General features: G+C 40.6%; 2 pseudogenes across 1 annotated transcript; both read right to left on the reverse strand.

Annotated features, from left to right (window-relative positions):
- Window positions 1–354: 354 nt before the first annotated feature.
- Window positions 355–2,346, reverse strand: LOC147930895 (uncharacterized; annotated as a pseudogene). The gene is made up of 6 exons (XR_015573695.1): window positions 2,225–2,346; window positions 1,942–2,146; window positions 1,731–1,858; window positions 1,365–1,652; window positions 1,065–1,283; window positions 355–744 (listed from the first exon to the last, which is right to left on the reverse strand). The product of XR_015573695.1 is annotated as an uncharacterized LOC147930895 (transcript).
- Window positions 2,347–2,721: 375 nt separating this feature from the next.
- The window catches only part of LOC147930896 (uncharacterized), a 103,399-nt pseudogene continuing 86,259 nt past the window's right edge, over window positions 2,722–19,861 (reverse strand).

Here is a 19,861-nt window from a genome sequence, read left to right on the forward strand (position 1 = left end):
GTATTTGTGACTAAGTGCCACACATAGACACTAATTATTTGTGTCGTGGCCACATATACAAAAAGCCCGTTACTTGTTGACATAAAGAGCCACAACTAAAACAGAGGCAAAAAAAAAAATAGAATTATTACAAAAATTTATTTGCATAATTAAATTAATTATTTCAAAATAAAACCATAATCATAATTATATATATTCATAACCTTAAAAGTTAGAGCCGCCAAAATACATCCGATGATAATCATAATTATACATTCAAAAAACAAAGTTCCTAGTTTCAAAAGACACAGCCAAAATACATCCGATGATAGATTCATAATACATAGTTTCAAGTTTCTTCAAAGTACAGAAATACTAATGACGTTCTTCAAATTCAAATCCTTCGACAGATTGCGGTGTCATGTCGGCTAGGTTGATCGGAGAAGTGTGGTTAGGTGGATGAACTGGTTCTTGTGCAGGACCAACAGCAGAGTGGGAACGACTAGGAGTTGCAGCAGATGAGGCTCCCTCAGCACGAGAAGGAGGCTGACTTGTTGGTTGAAGTGTAACAGGGTCTATTCCGTTAAGACGTAAAAGGACAGCCATAGCTTGCTTCACTACATTTATGTTTTCCTCCATCTTAGTCATCCGCATATCAATGTCCAAGTTTCGACGAAGAGATGCTGCAGCTGACTCGTTTGGATTAGCATTTTGATATTGAATCGATCCAAGACCATAGATTCGTCCTTTGTTGTTGGTTGCTACCTGCAAAAACATAATTCTCCAAAGTCAACTACAACTCTAACAAAATTAGCAGGCCATAATACATTGCACAATCAAAAGAAAACAACAAAAAGAGATACGCAAAATTATATTTGTAACCCTTCACGTATACACATGCTTATAACAGAATATAAGATTTATAAAAACACATGTAGTATGTACATAAAATTCATAAAACCACGTACACACCAAACAAGATATAACGACTGCTAATAATTGTTGCAGTAAGTAACAGCATTCGGAAATCTAAACTGAGATATAGTGCAAGTAAGAATTAAAAAGGGATTAAGTAGAAACATTACCTCTATATAAGCAGCAGTGAGATCATGGTGAGAGGGTTCAGTGGCGCTTGCCTCGCCCTAGCTATTACTATTTGATCCAGATGATCGCTGTGAAGCTAAATTAAGAGCCTCTTGTACCAAAGACTCTGCTCTTTTATCAATGAAAGTACCATCTTTCCGGGTGTGAGTCCTCCGGACCACCTCTGTTGCGGGTGGTGCTACTCCGCCAGCCTCGAGTGTCTAAGAGAAACAAACAATGTTAGTAATATGAAAAAAAAAAAACAAAAAAAAAAATCTAATGTATAAGATGAAAGTACAAACCATCTCATATGCGACTCGGGCATGTTTTTTTGCTCCTGAAACATGGCGGTGAGTGCCTAATCCATCTGGATCTGAAAGGCGGTTGTTCGAATTGGTTTTGCTCCTCTTCTTTGCTGGCTCCTCATTCCAAGCATCTAGCATGAGTTTCCAGTCCGCCAAGCCAATGTAAACTGGTTTCTTTCCGTTTCTCCTCCTCTTGCTTATGAGGTTGCCTATCGATGCTTTCAACATCTCTTCCCAGCAATGAATAACCATATCATGATGCTCATGAGCCCAGTAGTATTGTTGCTACAACAATCAGAAGTAAATATAAGTAAAAATGCAATTCCCATTCTGTAAATGCATTTAAGAAAATGTATACCATACCACAAAACTAGTCCACCAGATATCTTTCTTTCTCAATGGGACCATATTAAAAGTCCACCATGGTCCCCAAAATTCTGACTGCCATGTCGTCACTATGTCTCTCCGGATGCAATCGTCAATATCAAACCTGTAATAAAGAAAAGAAGCTATAGTTAACAATTACGTCCAAAAACAGAAAATTTATGATATCATCATAAACAATATACTTAACATAAACCACCATTAAGTCTTTGTGGATGGAGATGAGGCATGTTTCGTCTCTCAGGCGCAGACATAACCGCAGCTAGGCTGGGCAAGGGATGTCGAGCAGCAGGAGCATTAGTAGATCTTGTTGCTCCAGGAGGCATTCTCATTCCATTCAAAGCTCCTGGATTGTGGTTAGTTCCACGTGAAGAAGAAGGGCCTCGAAGATTCATCTGCAAAGATTAATCGATCCTACAATTAAGTGAAGATAATCGACCTAACATCAAAACCAAACACCAAATTCAACTTACCAGTGGTAAGACGGAGAAGCGGAAACGACTTGGAAGACGACGGCGGTTGCTAGCCTTCACGGTGAGAGAATGAGAGAGCAATAATTAAGAAGAAAAAGGTAAATCTAGGTCTTTCACACTTCACAGTATGGAGGCGGATGTCTCAGTTATATAAAATGAGAAGGGTAACTTGTAGGGTTTTTAGTAAATTTTACACTGTTGTGCTTTTTTTATTACGCCAAAATTTACCCGGGACTCGAAAGTTCCCAATTTTTTTCGCAAAAACAGTAATTTTAAAATATACCCGGGAGTTGAAATTTTTAATGGTGCCAAATATCCACCGCCATTCAGTTCGTGAAATGCCAAATTAGTGTTATGAAAGTTAATATTATTATATGAATATGTAGATTGAATGCTAAGTAAGAACTAATTTATATATAGATCGAACAATAACTCAGATATGACATAATAATTAAGAACTGATTCATATTACAATATGTCACCGATCATACGATTTTTCACTCTGAATCTGAATAGTATTCTGAATCATATTCATCACATTGGTCTTCTAAATCATCTTCAGAAACATATTCGTCATTAGGATTATCCATCGGTAAAGGCTCATCATCTGATCCATCTTCGATTGCATGTGCTTCAACTCGTATAATACCAGCAGTTGTTACCAAATGGTTACGATTGTCCTCTTGTAATGCAATTTGATCAACAACTTCTAAAGTTTCGTGAAACCCTCTTGGAATCTCGGATATGGAATGTAACATACTTGATCACATTGCTCTGGTAATATGAACGGATCATACTTTTCGTAATCCATACGTGGGCAAACATCGACAATACCAGATGGATGTCTTCTCATTCCTCGACCAAGTCTGTTGTCAAACCATCGACATTTAAATATAATGGCTTTTAGCCCAACAGCGCCGTGATACTCAATCATGAATATCTCCTCAATTAAACCAAAATACTCTCTCTCTCTGTTGTTCCACGTACACAAACACCATAATTCATCGTCTTCCTGTTTTGTCCATGGCTATACGTATGGTAGTGGTACCCCCTCGAATAATACATAGGCCAAGAAGTAAATTGATGCATAGGTCCTTGTACAAATTCAAGCATCCACAACGGAAATTCATATGACCCGCTAGCATCGTTTATCTGCACATATAATTATATAATATAAGATAAATATATATATATATATAATCATAATTTTATTTAATATTTTTTTAATTAAACTCTATCTAATAATTAATTAATTAAAGCAATAAATATTTATGTATAAATATAATTAAATAATGTAAAAGAAATATATATTAAAATAAGTAAACTTACGTAGTCTTTACACCAGTTGGCAAAGTGATTTTCTTTTGCTTTTGCCATTGCGTTGGAAGTAATATTTGGTATGCTAAGTGTCATGTATTCTTCAAACATCCTGTTACCATATATTTATGTATATGATACATGTAGTTGTGAATTTTATATAAAAAAAAAATATGAATATAAATAAGATAGTTTACCTTTCATACGGCTCAAATTCTTCACAATTGAGTAATAAAAATGTTTGGAGGACATTATAATCAACGTCGGTTAGCCATCCCTTTGTGGACTTTCCACTGATTCGTCCATCTTGTTGAAATATGACTGGAACACCTGGATAATTGTAGGTGAATCGTATTACACTAGCATCTTCTGAGGGGTCTAAACTTTCCTGAGGTATTAAATAATTGGCCGTCACGTGAGCAATCTCCTCATTCACACATTGAGCAACTATAGAACCTCCAATACGTGCCTTGTTTTTAACTTTTTTCTTCAGATGAAATATGTATCGTTCAAAAGGATACATCCATCTATATTGCACGGGACCGCTTAAAGCAGCTTCATCAGAAAGATGCACAGGCAGATGTTCCATCACATTAAAAAAGGACGGAGGAAATAGCTTTTCAAGGTTGCAGAGCTTCACCGCAATATTTTCTTTTAGTATCGCAACATCTTCGATCTTCAATGTTTTTGCAGATAAATCACGAAAGAAGAGTGCAATATCTAGACAAAATATTTAGAGAATTATTTTTTTTTAAATGCAAAAATTAATTAAAATAAATAAAAGTACTTAATTTTAATTTAATTTGTACCTGAAATTGCCGTGTGAATATTTTTCGGAAGTAGTTCTATAAACGCAATTGGAAGTAGTCGTTGCATGATGACATGGCAATCATGACTTTTTAGACCGCTTATCTTCCAATTGTTTACGTCAACACAACTTGAAAACTTCGAAGCATATCCATCTGGGAATTTAATCTCCTTCTTCATCCACGTCAAGAACTTTTGTTTGCCTTCCTTGGTCAATCTGAAGATTGGAACAGGTGCTTTTCCATCTTCAGTAAGCTCTAAGTCCACTCGTTTGCAAAATGACGGGAGATCCATCCTTGATTTGATACTATCTTTGGTCTTACCTGTAACATTCAGCACCGTGTTGAGGAGATTGTCGAAGAAATTTTTCTCGATATGCATAAAATCAAGGTTGTGCCTCAGAAGTAGATCTCCCCAATACGGTAACTCCCAGAAGATACTCTTTTTCACCCAATTATGGTAATCACCATAACCATCTATATTCCGAGATGGATTATCATGTCCATTACCTCCACAATCAACAGTTTTTGACAGCCCATCTATACTGTTTATCCTTTCATGTAGGATTTCTTCACCGTTTAACCATGGTGGGGGATCATCTTCAATTTTTTTACCTTTTAAGAAATCCTTGACATTCCGCCTGTAAGGATGCCCTTTCGGCAAAAACATTCTGTGGCAATCAAACCAACAATGTTTTCTTCCATTTGGCAACCAAAATGATTTTGTCTCCTCTAGACAATAAGGGCAAGCTAACCTCCCATGTGTCGTCCACCCAGAAAGCATACCATATGCCGGAAAATCGCTAATTGTCCACATCAACGCAACTCGCATCTTGAAATTTTGCTTCTTCGAGACATCATACGCATCTACACCGTTTATCCACAAGTTCTGTAATTCTTCGATCAACGGTTGTAGATAAATATCCAGACTTTTCTTTGGATGATTTGGCCCTAGAACTAATACCGACAAAAAGAAGTATTCTCTCTTCATGCACATCCCAGGGGGTAAATTGTATGGTGTCACTATGACAGGCCAAACCGAATGTGCATTCCCGTGCATACCAATAGGATTAAAACCATCCGTCGATAAGCCTAGATAAATATTACGACTCTCTGAAGCAAATTCAGGATATACCTTTTGGAAATGCTTCCATGCTTCTCCAGCACTTTTGTGGAAACAGGCTATAAATCTCCTCAACTCAAACTTGTGGCTATATGGGCCACGAAATGTATATTAATTTTGCCTGGCTATTGGGCCATTAATTTTATTGTGGCTAGTTGTTGAAAATTGCCACAGTTAGTCACAAAATTTTTTTGTGGCTAATTAGCCACAACATTGCCACTAATTAGCTATGAATTGCTTCATCTCAAGGTTGTGTCTATTCCGTGGCTAAATTATTGTAGTCAAGAATTTTTTGAAGCTTGATTGTGGCTATTAACAGTTTTTCTTGTAGTGTACGTCTAATAAAATTCCAGTTGGTTTACAAACAGATAGTGAATTCTTTATCTTTAATTTTTTACTATAACAAACAACTCCGCCATTTAGGATATTTATTCATGTACTCTCCAAGAATAGAAAAATTCTAACTCCTACATAGAACTTTCCATTTTTACAACCACATAACCATATTTGAGGTTAAACTCTCTCAACCTCATGTGCCTCATGTACAACATCACCATGTCGTACTTGCACTCAAAACTTACCAACAGTCTACCATAGACGTGTCTTTAGCGAATTCCCCAAGTTTGCGCAGAAAACATCCACATCTCAACGAACTCTCTAAGTTCTCGTAGCCGACATAACAGAACCATCACGGCGAGCTCTCTTAGTTCTCGTCAATGCAATCCCGTCAAGCATGATTTTCCAAGATTCTGAGCAAATTTTCCAACTTTCAGAAAACCTTGGCGGGTACCCGACCCCCAGACATGTTGAATAGTCATCATAGTCATAAGTACTTCTGAGAAGTCTCTTGTTCATCAAACAAGTCTTTAGCAAGAACACCTCCCTTCCAATCTCTTGCCTTCTTTGATCTTAACTCTCCAGCCATACTTATACTACTTGTTCCAATTAACCCATTCACATTCTCTGACTAGTCCCATAGTCCATATACAAATTACTCAGTCTGACTACTTCGTTCCAGATGATCCGATGATGTAAGATCATCAACTATAAATCTCTGTCCACACATCTCCTGTGAAGTCTCCCCCACTTCACTTGCTGATAACTCATTTGCCTTTACCATTTTGCAGTAAAACTCTCAGTCTCAGATTCCAGACCAACTTGTCCTTAACAGAATCACTAGACCACCGTCTTTTCCATCAAACACTCCATTGATTTCACGGTTTCCTTATCTTGACTCACTTGTCCATTCTGACTCTAGAATGTTTGTGTTTTGACTGAACATTCTCTCTATATCATTGTCGATAGCGCAAGTTCCTCGAACTTCATAAATCATTAGTTTGAATGTTAGATCTCCATCTAAACATTACAAAATTTCACCACAAATCAGTTCTCATCATGACATTCCATTGCCCCACTCACATTTACAACCAACTTGTACACACCTCATGTACTAGAAATACTAGATATCTATCTAGACGTTTCACCAAAACACTTTCCGGAAACCATTGCCTTAACTCAAAATTTCACAAATCTCATTAGCATTAAATAATCTCCAACGAAGTTAGTCTCCAATTTTAACTTCTCGGAACTCTTTTCTCGGATTACCTTATCCGAACAAACTTCATACTCGATCGTTCTCAGATCAAGTATCTCAACAACACTTATATGTTTTTCCTTAGCACTTACCTCGTCTAAACGACCTAGACAAGTCTATTTCCATCCTAGAACAAGTCCTACAACCGTATACGCTCTAATACCAATCGAAACGACTGCACCCAAATTCCCAATCCTCACACAGTATCCACGTGAAACATTCTCATCGGAACCCCAAAATTCTGACGAGACAACCGGCGTAGAAATCGCTCCGTACAAAAACTCCCACAAATACACCAAATCCCATCTCTTCTAGTTATTGATACACACAACCAACCACCCTTAGCGACCGAGTAATAAAAGAGGTGGGCTAGAATATTTGATTCCATCCAGTCATGAACAACAATTTCCCACAATACTCCAATTCAACATCAACTCCTCCAGTGTCGATCAGCAACTCCACCTGGTGTCAATCATCACCCATCGCACCACTTGTGATCCAACACACATGGTGTCGAACGGCACTCTCCAAGTGTCGGTCGACACCGACGCCCATGACATCACTTTCGTCGATCTCTCCTTATCCAAACCTAACTCCAGCCGTTCTCCTATGACTCAAACACACAAGAACATGCTGGTGTCAACTGACACCACTTTGGTGTCGCTCGACACCCCAACATTGCCACATCACGTCTAGGGAAAATGTCTATGTTAACCTTTGGATAATTCATAAACTAACTGTTCATTCCACAAATCCACCGTTGGATATGAATCTTATAGAACCACAAATCTCCCCACCAAATTTCAGCCAAATCGGACTATGTTTCATCCTCCAAACGTTTTCCTGAAGTAGTCATCTCGGACCAGTCCGCGCTGTTCGTATGTAAGTGTTGGTGTCGACCCTTAGTCGATTTCAAGCGCCTCTCGGCCACCAAAACCTAACTCCATAAACAATACTCTTTTCCCAACGATTAAGCACATACCCAACGTATTCACAAGGACAACAACCATAAAAATAACCCTTGGATTCTTCTCAACCCATCTTACCCATCACAAATCCACCACAATCATCCCAAAACTCTAGATAAGCCTAACATCAACAACTTACCTTGGATTAGGGACGAAATCTGAGGAAGGAGCAACATCTCACCACTAGCAGTGCTTCCCCCTCCTCGTCCACGCCACAACATCTCCACTGCCCTTCATTCCCATCGCCAAAACCATCTCCTCACCTCCATAACATCGAGAGATACCCAAATCTCTCTTCTCTTCTCTAGGGCAGGAAAACGGCTGGGAAGGGAACCCCTAAAGAAAGAGAGGCGTTCTCCTTTTATAGGGAAGGTTTAGGGTTCCCTTCAAACCACACTAAACCGCCCTATAACCAGAGATGAAACTAACCGTCTAACCCAAAATATTGCTATTGTCGACCGACACCCCCTTGGTGTTGCTTGACACCAAGCACACAAACAGTTTCTGGGTTACGGGCATTACAATAAGAGCCTGAAATATTTATTCACTCAGTCTGGACTGAATTAGAGGCAGAGGTGATGGATGGAGCTGGTACCGGATTATGATCTGGAGATAGCCTATCACCTTGGTAAGGCTAACTTGGTTGCAGATGCTCTGAGTCGGAAGCAGGGAGATTCGGCTCAAGAACAGGACATAGAGTCTTTGGTAGGAGAGATTAATGCATTGAGGTTGTGTTTTGTCTCTTAGGAGCCGTTAGGTTTGGAGGCGGCTGATCGAGCAGAGTGTGGTTGGCTCAAGAGAAGGATGTGGGGCTGGTGAATACCTCTAGAGATGTGGATTCAGAGTATTAGGTCTCTGCCAATGGTACCATACTTGTGCACGGTCGGATCTGCTTGCCTAAGGATAAGGATTTGAGGTAGGAGATCCTGAGGGAGGCTCATGCGAGCATGTTATCTATTCATCCAGGGGCAACCAAGATGTACTATGAACTTAAGCGGTACTATCACTGGGTCGGGATGAAAAAGGATGTAGCTAGTTGGGTCGCGAGGTGCGATGTCTGCCAGCCAGTGAAGGCTGAGCATCAGGTTCCGGGCGGCTTGTTGAAGAGTTTGCCCATTCTAGAGTGGAAGTGGGACATGATCAAGATGGATTTCATGCTATCTCACAAGAGCCTTTGGGTTTGGAGGCAGCTGATCGAGCGGACTTGTTGAGCAGAGTGCGGTTAGCTCAGGAGAGTGATGAGGGGCTGGTGAATGCCTCTAAGGCTGCAGGTTCAGAGTATCAGGTCTCTGCTAATGGGACTATCCTTGTACATGTTCTGGTCTGTGTGCAAAAAGGTGAGGAGCTGAGGCAAGAGATACTGAGAGAGGCTCATTCGAGTAAGTTCTCTATTCATCCAGGAGCGACTAAGATGTACCGTGACCTCAAGCGGTATTATCACTGGGTCGGGATGAAGAAGGATGTAGCCGACTGGGTTGCGAAGTGTGACACTTGCCAGCTAGTGAACGCTGAGCATCAGGTTCCTGGTGGATTGTTGCAGAGTTTGTCCATTCAAGAGTGGAAGTGGGATATGATCACGATGGATTCCGTGGTGGGATTGCCTGTGTCGAGGACGTTTGATGCAATTTGGGTCATTGTGGACCGTTTGTCTAAGTCTGCAAATTTTCTGGCCATCAAGAAAACTGATAGAGCAGCGGTTTGGCTAAGAAGTATGTGAGGGAGATAGTCAGATTGCATGGTGTGCCTGCCAATATTGTGTCTGATAGAGATTCCAAGTTCACTTCGGTGTTCTGGAGGGCGTTTCAGGTAGAGATGGGCACAAAAGTGCATATGAGTACAGCATATCATCCTCAGACGGACGGTCAGTCGGAGAGGACGATCCAGACTTTGGAGGATTTACTAAGGCCATGTTTATCGGGATAACTGATGGTGTGATCTTAGGGCTTTAAAAGATCAGATTTAATGAATAGTGGCCTTTAGATCAGGCCTTTTGATCTTATTTGGGATCAGTTCTTGGGCCTGATCCTCGGAGATGTGGCTCACTCTGATTGGACGAGAATTTTATTCCCAAATCAATTTTTTTACTTCGTTTCATTTTCATTTTTTTCATTCTGGAAATCGGGTTTTCTTCTTCTTCTCTCCCGAAAGGCGAAACGCCGAGAGATTTCTTCTTCTCCGATTCCGGTGTGTTCCGGCCATTAAAAAACCAATTCAACCGATCTCTTCGTCTCTTCTTCTCCTCGTCTCCTCGTGTCCATCGATCTCGTCGTCTCCACTGTCTCTTTTGTCTCGCCAAGTCAACCGATCTCTTCGCCTCCTCGTCTTCTCTGTCTCCTCTATCTCCTCTGTCTCCTCCGGCTTTATAGACAAGGTAAGCTCCGGCGATTTAAACCTAATCTCATCTCTGAATTAGGTGTCGATTTAGGGTTTTGATTTAGGGTTTCGATTTAGGGTTTTGATTTAGGGTTTCGATTGAGGGTTTTGATTGAGGGTTTCGATTTAGGGTTTCGATTTAGGGTTATGATTTTATGCCTTTGGTGTGTTGTATTGAAAATAAACCCTATAATAGATTTGTATGAGTGAATTGTAATCGTTTTTGTCCTCTGTCTCCTCTGTCTCCTCTGTCTCCTCTGTTTTAACTCTTGTTTTTGGTTTGTTTATGAGGCATGTAGGTGAGGTTAAGGAGGGCAAAATAAATCGGACTACCATCAACAACATTCCTTACTCGCAAGTGAAAGGTAATTCAAATGGTTTGTTTGTGTCTGAGTAATGGTTTGTAGCTTATTATGAATTGTTTGTTTGTTAACTTCAAAAAATGGTTTGGTCGTTTGTTTGTTTGTGTCTGAGTTCCTTAAATTGGTTAAACCATTTTTTGTTTGTTTACTCGCAAGTAAAAGGTTAACTGGTTTCAAAAAATGGTTTAAAAAAAATGTTTGTTTGTGTCTAAGTTGAATGGTTTGTTAACTTCAAAAACTGGTTCACTTTTCATGCTCATTTACACATAAATTCCATTTAAGGTAGTTGATTATGTAACTGATAGGATGATTTCCTTTGGCCAAAGTCCCTTTCTCGTTCTCGTTCACTTTTCTTTCTCGTTCTCACACAGCTCTCCTCATTTCTTTGGCTAACGTCACTCTCTAAATATATACTCTGACCAAACATTTACAACAATACCCACATAACGTCTCTCTCTCTATTTTTCTGGTGTACTCGATATCTCTTTCTCTCCCCTTATTGGTTACGCGTAAACAAAACTGAACTTTAGTTATGATTGTAACGAAACTGAACTTTAGTTGTGTAGTAACTGATTATTAAGAAATTTTAAGTGATTGTAGTTGCCTTTAAAGTGTTGTTTGCTTGGTTATTGTGATGGTGATTGCGATGGTCTATGTTTGTTGTTTAGTTGTGATAGTGTAGACTATAGTTGTAAATTGCGATGGTCTATGTTAGTTGTTTAGTTGTGATTGCGATGGTCTATTATTTAAAACACTAAATGTCCTTTATTTATTTCTGATTTGACTGAAGTAGGTAATGGTTACTATGAATTAAAATTCTCTAACAACACAAAACTTTGAATTAAATGATCTTCTTAACTTCTCTATATTATCCAATCTCATTTCCTTCTTTCTTACCAATCTATTAGGACTTTCCAATAATCTCTCTTCCAAACCTTCTTCCGTTCTAAATCTGCTTTCTATGGAATCAAATAATATTCCTAATAGTCAGTCTCAATCCTACTTTAGTCTTCTAAACTTCCCATACGATAGCTTTGCTCCAAATGTAAACCTTGGTTCCTCTCAAATCCCTTCTTTTAGTTCACAAACTAGTTCACACCCGAGTCAACCTCTTAGTCAAACAGAAGAGACAGCAGAACAGCGTAGGGAGAGAAGGATATGGTACGCACAAGATGACTTAGTCCTAATAAGCGCCTGGTTAAACACATCTAAGGATGGGATTGTTGGGAATGATGAACCATATGGGTCCTTCTGGAAGCGCATTGGTTATTATTATGCAACAAGTGATCATGTCCTTGGTGGTGGTGAACCAAGGCTCCCTGATCATTGTAGACAACGATGGCAAAAAATCAGCAAGGAAGTCAGTAAATTCTGTGGAGCATACGCAGAGGCAAAGGGTGAGAAAGCTAGTGGCATGAATGATGTGGATATTCTGCATAATGCTCACCAACTATACACGAAACTGTACAAGAAGAAGTTTGGTTTGGAGTATGCTTGGAATGTGCTTCGCTATGAACAGAAATGGATTAATTTAGAGCCTATGAACCCCACTCCAAAGACAACCACCTCTTCAAAAAGAAAAGCGGATGAGGCTGCACCATCTTCAGGGTCTGTTGTGGGTGAGCTCGAGAGCAGGCCTGCTGGAATAAAGGCAATGAAAAAATCAAGGAACAAAGATAAAGAGAAGGCTGCACCAACTACAGAGTTTTGTCAAATGTGGGAGATCAAAAAGAAGCACTTAGAGGGCATGAAAGAACTTCAAAAGATGTCCATTCTTGACACTCTCATCGCCAAGAAAGAAACGCTAGATGAAGATGAAAAAGCTCTAAAGAAGAAGCTAATGGCTGAATTGTTTTAGCTTTAGGGTTTATGCTTCTTTATGTTTATGGAAACACTCTCTGAAGTTTAGTTTTATTTGATGTTTTTAATGAATCGGCTTATATTTAATTGATGTTTATGTTTATGTTTAACTCGGGTTATATATGTTTATGTGTTTTCAGAAACTTAAATATATGTTTCGGTTTCTAATGAATGTCGAATGTTTTGGTTTGTTTTGGTTTCTAATCTCATGTCGAATGTATATGTTTTGGTTTCAGGTTGAGGAAGACATGTTCTCTGACTATGACGAGGGCATAAACAGCCCCTTAAACTATAGTTCTGATACAGAAGATGAGGCTGAGACCGCTTACTATGAACCGCAACCATCGAACCGTGAAGCTGGTCCACTACCTAGTCTGTCGAACCATGATGCTCAACCCAAGGACGAAGTGATCCAACTCAAGGACCAAGTGATCCAGCTCAACGACCAAATGATCCAGCTCAAGGTACTTGTGATACAGCTCAAAGATCAAGTGATCCAGCTCAAGGACCGAGTGATCCAACTGACGGACAAAGTGAACCAGCTCAAGTAAATTATTGTGTTGGATAATTGGGTTTTTGTTGCTTTCGTATGGTCTTGAAAAGATGTTTGGTTGTTTGTTGTTTAGTTGCAACCCGTGATGTTGGTTGTTGTTGTTTCTTTTCGAATTATGAACCCGTGATGTTTTGTTTGGAATTTTGTTTAGGCTAGGTTGATATGTTTAGTTTGGTGAACCCGTGATATACTCTTTCGTGAACCCATGATGTTTAGTTTGGAATTTGCCTTTGATCACTCTATATACTTTGATCACTCTATATATATGAGAAGAGCACAAGGTTTTACAAGATCAAAAACAAACATTTCTCCCAACAAAACAAACATTTGTTTCTATAAACAAAACTCAAACATTTCCTTCTCTCACCAAACTCAAATATTTCTTTCTTTCATCAAACACAAATTTCCTTCTCACCCAAAACAAATATTTCTTTTCTTAAAAAACTATCATTTCCTTCTCACCCAAAACAAATATTTCTTTCTTTTCTTCATTGCTATGACATCTTCTTCCAACAAATTTCACTATCATTATGATCCCAATAATGATAGTTTAAACCAATACTTTCAAGAGCAATTTAGTAACCAATTTGAAGCTGTTGAAGAGGAAATTCCAGTGGAAAGGAAACCACGTGAATATATTGATAGAAAACGAGAAGAAGGGCATGAACGTTTGTGGAACGATTATTTTTCTGATAATCCCAATTACAATGCTCACCACTTCCGGCGACGGTTTCGAATGAACAAGCCGTTGTTCTTGCGTATTGTGAATCGTATCAGTGAAGACGTTCCATATTTTAAGCCAAAAAAGGATGCAACCTTCCAGAATGGTCTATCACCCCTACAACAATGTACTGCAGCAATTCGACTATTAGCATATGGGACTGCGACGGACTCGGTTGACGAATACATACGTCTTGCTGCTTGTACTGCTCGTAAATGTTTGGAACATTTTGTCGTCGGGATAGTTGACTTGTTTGGTACTGAATACCTACGCCGACCAACACCAGAGGATCTTCAAAGGCTACTATTTTATGGAGAACAGAGGGGTTTTCCCGGGATGGTTGGAAGCATTGACTGTATGCACTGGCAGTGGAAAAATTGCCCAACCGCTTGGAAAGGAATGTATTCAAGAGGCACCGATAAGCCAACAATTGTTTTGGAGGCAGTAGCTTCACAAGATCTCTGGATATGGCACGCATTTTTTGGAGCTCCAGGTACTTGTAACGATTTAAATGTCCTTGATCAGTCACCAGTATTTAATGACATTATTTACGGTCGAGCTCCCGAAGTTACGTACTATGTCAACGGAAATGAGTATAATTTGGCTTACTATCTGACGGATGGTATTTACCCGGAGTGGGCGACATTTGTTAAATCCATCCCACAACCACAACATCCAAAACATCGTTTATTTGCACAAAAACAAGAAGGTGCACGAAAAGATGTTGAGCGTGCATTTGGAGTCTTGCAATCTTGATTCGCCATGATTAAAAATCCAACTCTTTTTTGGTCAAAGGGTAAAATTGCATATATAATGAGAGCATGTCTCATACTGTATAATATGATTGTCGAAGATGAACGAGAATCATACACACTCTATGACGAACAAGAATTCCAACAAGAAGATGGAACTGGAACTACTCCGGATCTTACCTTTTCAGTAACTATGTCTTCAAATCTTGAAGGTTTAGGTGATGGCCATACATTAATTCGTGATAAACAAGCACATCGCAAATTAAAGGAGGATTTGATTGAGAATATTTGGAATAAATTTGGTCATTTGTATTAATTAAATAAAATGTTTGTCTTCTTTAAATAATTAAGTAATATGTTTGTTTTTTTTAATTTTAATAAAAGTTTTATAAGTTTGCAATTAAAATGTTATTTTCTAAATTTTTATAATTGTAATATGTTTAATAAGAATATTAATAAACATTATATTATTAAATAGTTTTAAACATTCTTAAATTATTTATTAAACATTAATCTTTGTATTTATTAAACATTTTTAAATTTCTATAAAAATATTATATTATTAAATCTTAAGATCTTATACCTGTTCTCCCAATAACTAATTTCTTAACAAAAGTTCTTAAGACCTGATCTTACAATATTTTTACAATATTTCTCCTCTAAGAACACCCTCACCTGATCCCCCTATAAACATGCCCTAAGGATGTGAGTGCTGGATTGGGGTGGCCATTGGGCAGACCATTTGAGTTTGGCGGAGTTTGCTTACAACAACAGCTACCAGGCGAGTATTGGGATGGCTCCTTATGAGGCATTGTATGGGAGGCCGTGTCATACACCGTTATGCTGGACTCAGGTGAGGGATAGGAGCATTTATGGTGCGAATTTTTTTCAGAAGACCTCAGAGAAGATTCGGGGTTCTGAGGCTGAACATGAAGGAGGCTCATGATCGGCAGAAGAGTTATGCTGATAAGAGGAGGAAGAATCTTGAGTTTCAAGTGGGTGAGAGAGTGTACCTCAAGATGGCCATGTTGCAGGGTCCGAACAGGTCATTGACAGAGACTAAGTTGAGTCCGAGATACATGGGTCCGTTCAGAGTGGTTGAGCGGGTGGGACCAGTGGTATACAGGCTGGAGTTGCCTGAGGTTATGCGTAAGTTCCACAAGTTGTTTCATGTGTCAATGCTGAGGAAGTGTCTTCACGAGGGTGATCGGTTGTTTCCTAAGATACTGGAGGATCTTCAGCCCAACATGACCTTGGAGGCGAGACCGTTGAGGGTGCTGGAGAAGAGAGTCAAGGAACTTCGGAGGAAGAAGATTCCTTAAATGAGAGTCCTATGGGACTGTGATGGTGTGGAGGAGCAGACTTGGGAGTCGGAGGCGAGGATGAAGGCAAGGTTCAAGAAGTTGTTTGAGAAGCAGGCCACGACTGAGCTTGTCTAGCCTGGTCCCAGTTGTAATCCATGGCTGGAGCGGGAATGGAGTATTCCAGCCCATCTCTCTTGATACTTGGTCGCTTAGCGGTGGTTGGTTGTGCGACTAATTACCAAGATGAGGTGATGTTTGGGATATGAGTTTCCGTGAAGGCGCACTGCTAAAAGAGGAAAGTTTCTAAAAATAGAAGTTTCCAGAAATGGAAAGTGTCGAGGTAGATCTAGTTGGGAGATACCCGATGACATAAGACTTGTTTGCTCAAGGCTGTGAGGGCCCAAATCATGTGATACCGATAGCTCGAAGGACTTTGTGGCTAGAGAGTGGGAGTCGTATGTTTGCTTTGGATGACGATCCGAGAGTTTGCTTTAGGGTGACGACCCAAGAGCGGGATTTTGAGACTCCCTGGATACCGTAGCTGTGAGCCGCGGCTAGGCAGTGAGCCGGTATGTCTCAAGGGTTGTGACCTGAGAACGGGGGGAGTGAGTGTGAGTGACTTCCTGGATGTCGTAGCTTAAGGTGGTTAGCCTGATAGCGAGCCGGCATGATTTGTTAGTTGCGACCGCGAATGGGGGGAGCACTGAGTTGTGAGCAAATAACGTCTAGGATGTGAGTATATTTACTAGACGGAGACCTCAAGAGTTCAGTCGGTGTTGTTGCGACAGTGGCACGAGAGAACTTGGCTGACGGTGTTCTGTCCGGCCGGAGGACGTGCGGGCCGTGTTGACGGTGGCACGGAGGTCTTTGGTGGATGGATGGTGCTGCGGGATTCGAGGACAAATCCTTGTTGGTGGGGGAGAATTGTAACACCCGCGAACCAATTAGTGTGATTTGGGGATGGGTGTCGATCGACACCAGCTCTTCTCGTTCGACCAGATTCATTTAAATTGTCCATTTCGGGTTGTTTGATTTAATTGGTTCCAAAACCAACGTATTTAAAGGGAAGTCAAGAGTTTTTGTGTTTTGGGGTTTGCCGTTTAGTCAGAAAAAGAGAGAAAAAGGAGAGAAAGCGTTAGAGAGTGTTCTTGGGAGTTTTTGGCTAGTTCTTGGTGGTTTTTGGTGAGATCTGTTAGTTTAAGCGGAAGTAAAGATAGAAATGTGCGAGTGAAGGGAGTGAAGCGAGTGAAGAACAAAGAGAATAATGGTAGAATAGAATTCCATTAATCTGTTGTTTTACAATGTCGGCAACACTCTTTAAATAGGAGAACAAACTAGGGCTACACTCCTTTGAATCGACAACTAGGTGATAGAGACATAAAGAGAGAGAGAGGGGTGATCCCAATGGTGATAGTGACCGGTCATAGTCTCCTAGGACGAATCCAACCCGTGACTATGTTCCCCCATATCTTCTAACGGCTACAATAGGGATTCTAGATCCTTCTCATGGGCCTTAGACGACCAGGCCTCTACTCTCTTCCATATGTCTTGATAGAACTCGGCCTTATCAAACACTGTACAGACGAATGTACGGACACGACTAAGTCCCCCGGTGATTCATGATCAATACTCCCCCTCAAGCTTAGCCGAATGAAATGGCTAAGCTTGGAACACATGAAGCATCACCTCATTAAAAAACTTAACATAGAAAACCTCATGGGACAAAACTATGTTAAGGGAAAAAGAGTGTGATGTCCATGTGTTAGAGGAGTCAATCATGGGCGTGTGAGGTCTACAAGCCCAAGTTTGCCATGAATATGTTCGCAAACCTTCGGACATGCAGCCTTAGTGAAGATGTCTGCCAGTTGATCTTCACTTGGAGAGTAGCACGGAAGTGTTACATCTTCTTCAATATTCTCTCGAACCTTGTGGTTGTCTCCTTCAATATGCTTAGTTCTCTCGTGGAAGACCGGGTTGGTGGCGATATGAATTGCCGCATCGTTGTCACAATGCATGATGATTGGCTTCTTTGACTTAATGCCAAGGTCTTTGAGGAGAGCCTTAAGCCATGTCAGCTCGTTAGTTAGTTTCCTCATGGCTCTATATTCGGCTTCAGCACTAGAACATGACACCACCTTTTGTTTCTTGGACTTCCATGTGACTAAGTTGCCTCCAATATACGTACAATACCATGTGGTAGATCGTCTATCCAGCGTATCACCAGCATAGTCCGCATCACAATATCCTACGATCTCGGTATTTGCATTATTTCCCATCCAAATGTCTTGGCCCGGGGTCCCCTTGAGATAGCTTAAGATGCATTCCACCATACTCCAATGGTACTTGGTTGGTGCTTTCATAAATTAACTCACCTGATTCACAGCATAACATAAGTCAGGTCGTGTAATGGTGAGGTAGATCAACTTACCTACCAAACGCCGATATCTTGTCACATTTTCATATGGTGCATGCAATGGATCAAGTGGAGCATCATTATCTTGGTTCTGCTTGTGCTCCCCCTTTCGCTTGGCCTGGTAGCCTTCTTCAAGCGGTGTAGGTGCCGATTTCACACCAAGTTTATATGTCTCACTTAAAAGATCAAGAGCATACTTTCTTTGACAGAGAAATAAACCCTCCGAAGAGCAGTATATTTCAATACCAAGAAAGTATTTGAGCTCACCAATGTCTTTAATATAAAAAGTAGAGTGGAGAAAAGCTTTGGTGTTTTGTATACCGTCCTTGTCATCACTGGAGATGATAATATCATCGACATAGATAGGGAATACCACAATACCACTAGAGGTGTGATGTGTGAAGAGAGTGTGGTCAGGTTCCGATCGCTTGAAGCCATGGGATTTAAGCGTTGAGCTCAGCTTGTGATACCAGGCTCGGGGAGACTGCTTCAAACCATAGATAGCCTTGCGAAGATGGAGAACCTTTCCCGGAGCCACCGTATCTTCGAGAAAAGGTGGGGGATACATGTAGACTTCTTCATCAAGCTCCCCCTGAAGGAAGGCGTTCTTAACGTCCATTTGCCAAAGATCCCAAGACAGGTTCTTGGCCAGTGAAAGCACCACTCGAACAGTGTGGAGTTTAGCGACCAGAGCAAAGGTGTCCGTGTAATCAGCACCGTACGTTTGAGTGAACCCACGTGCTACAAGGCGAGCTTTGTGTCGTTCGATGTCTCCATTGCTCTGGAATTTGATAGTAAAGACCCATTTGGAACTTACTGCCTTCTTCCCTTTCGGCAGGTCAGCCTCGTCCCAAGTATGGTTCCGGACCATAGCGCCCGTCTCATCGGCCACCGCATCGATCCAAACTTGATGTTCTTTTGCTTCATCATAAGTTTGGGGAATGAAATGGTCATCCACTTTCTCAAGAAACGCCGCATGATCTGGTGGTAGTAGGGAAAGCAAACACACAGCCTGAATAGGATGAGCGACAGCTTGATTGTTGTAATAAACCCGCTTGATTGTCTTAAGGCGTTCGCTTCGCCTAGGCTGGGTTGTCTTAAGGCATTCACTTCTCCTAGGCTGGACTGGTTGGGAGATAGGAGAGCCAAGTGTCACACCGTCATCGTTGTCATCCTCACCATCATTATCAAGGACCATTGGCTCTGTTTGTACGTCTTCGTTGCTTGTTGTCACGCGCTCGGTGAGATCTTCCATGGGTGGTGGTGTGTGATCACTAACGTCAGGTGGTGTTCCCCTAGGTGCCGATGATGTCAAAGTATTTTGGTGATTAGCCTCCCTTGGTTCCATTTGAGAGGATTGTGTAGTAATGCCAAGATGATCAAGGAGGTGACGTAAGTTGGCTGCACGGTCCATAAGTCTTTCAAGCTTTCCCAATCCTTCTTTTGGTAGTACCCAAGACCTTCTATAAATTTCACATCCCGAGATATAAG

The sequence above is a fragment of the Camelina sativa genome, chromosome 12, assembly GCF_030686135.1.
Source record: "Camelina sativa cultivar CO46 ecotype springtype chromosome 12, ASM3068613v1".
Lineage (NCBI taxonomy): Eukaryota > Viridiplantae > Streptophyta > Magnoliopsida > Brassicales > Brassicaceae > Camelina > Camelina sativa.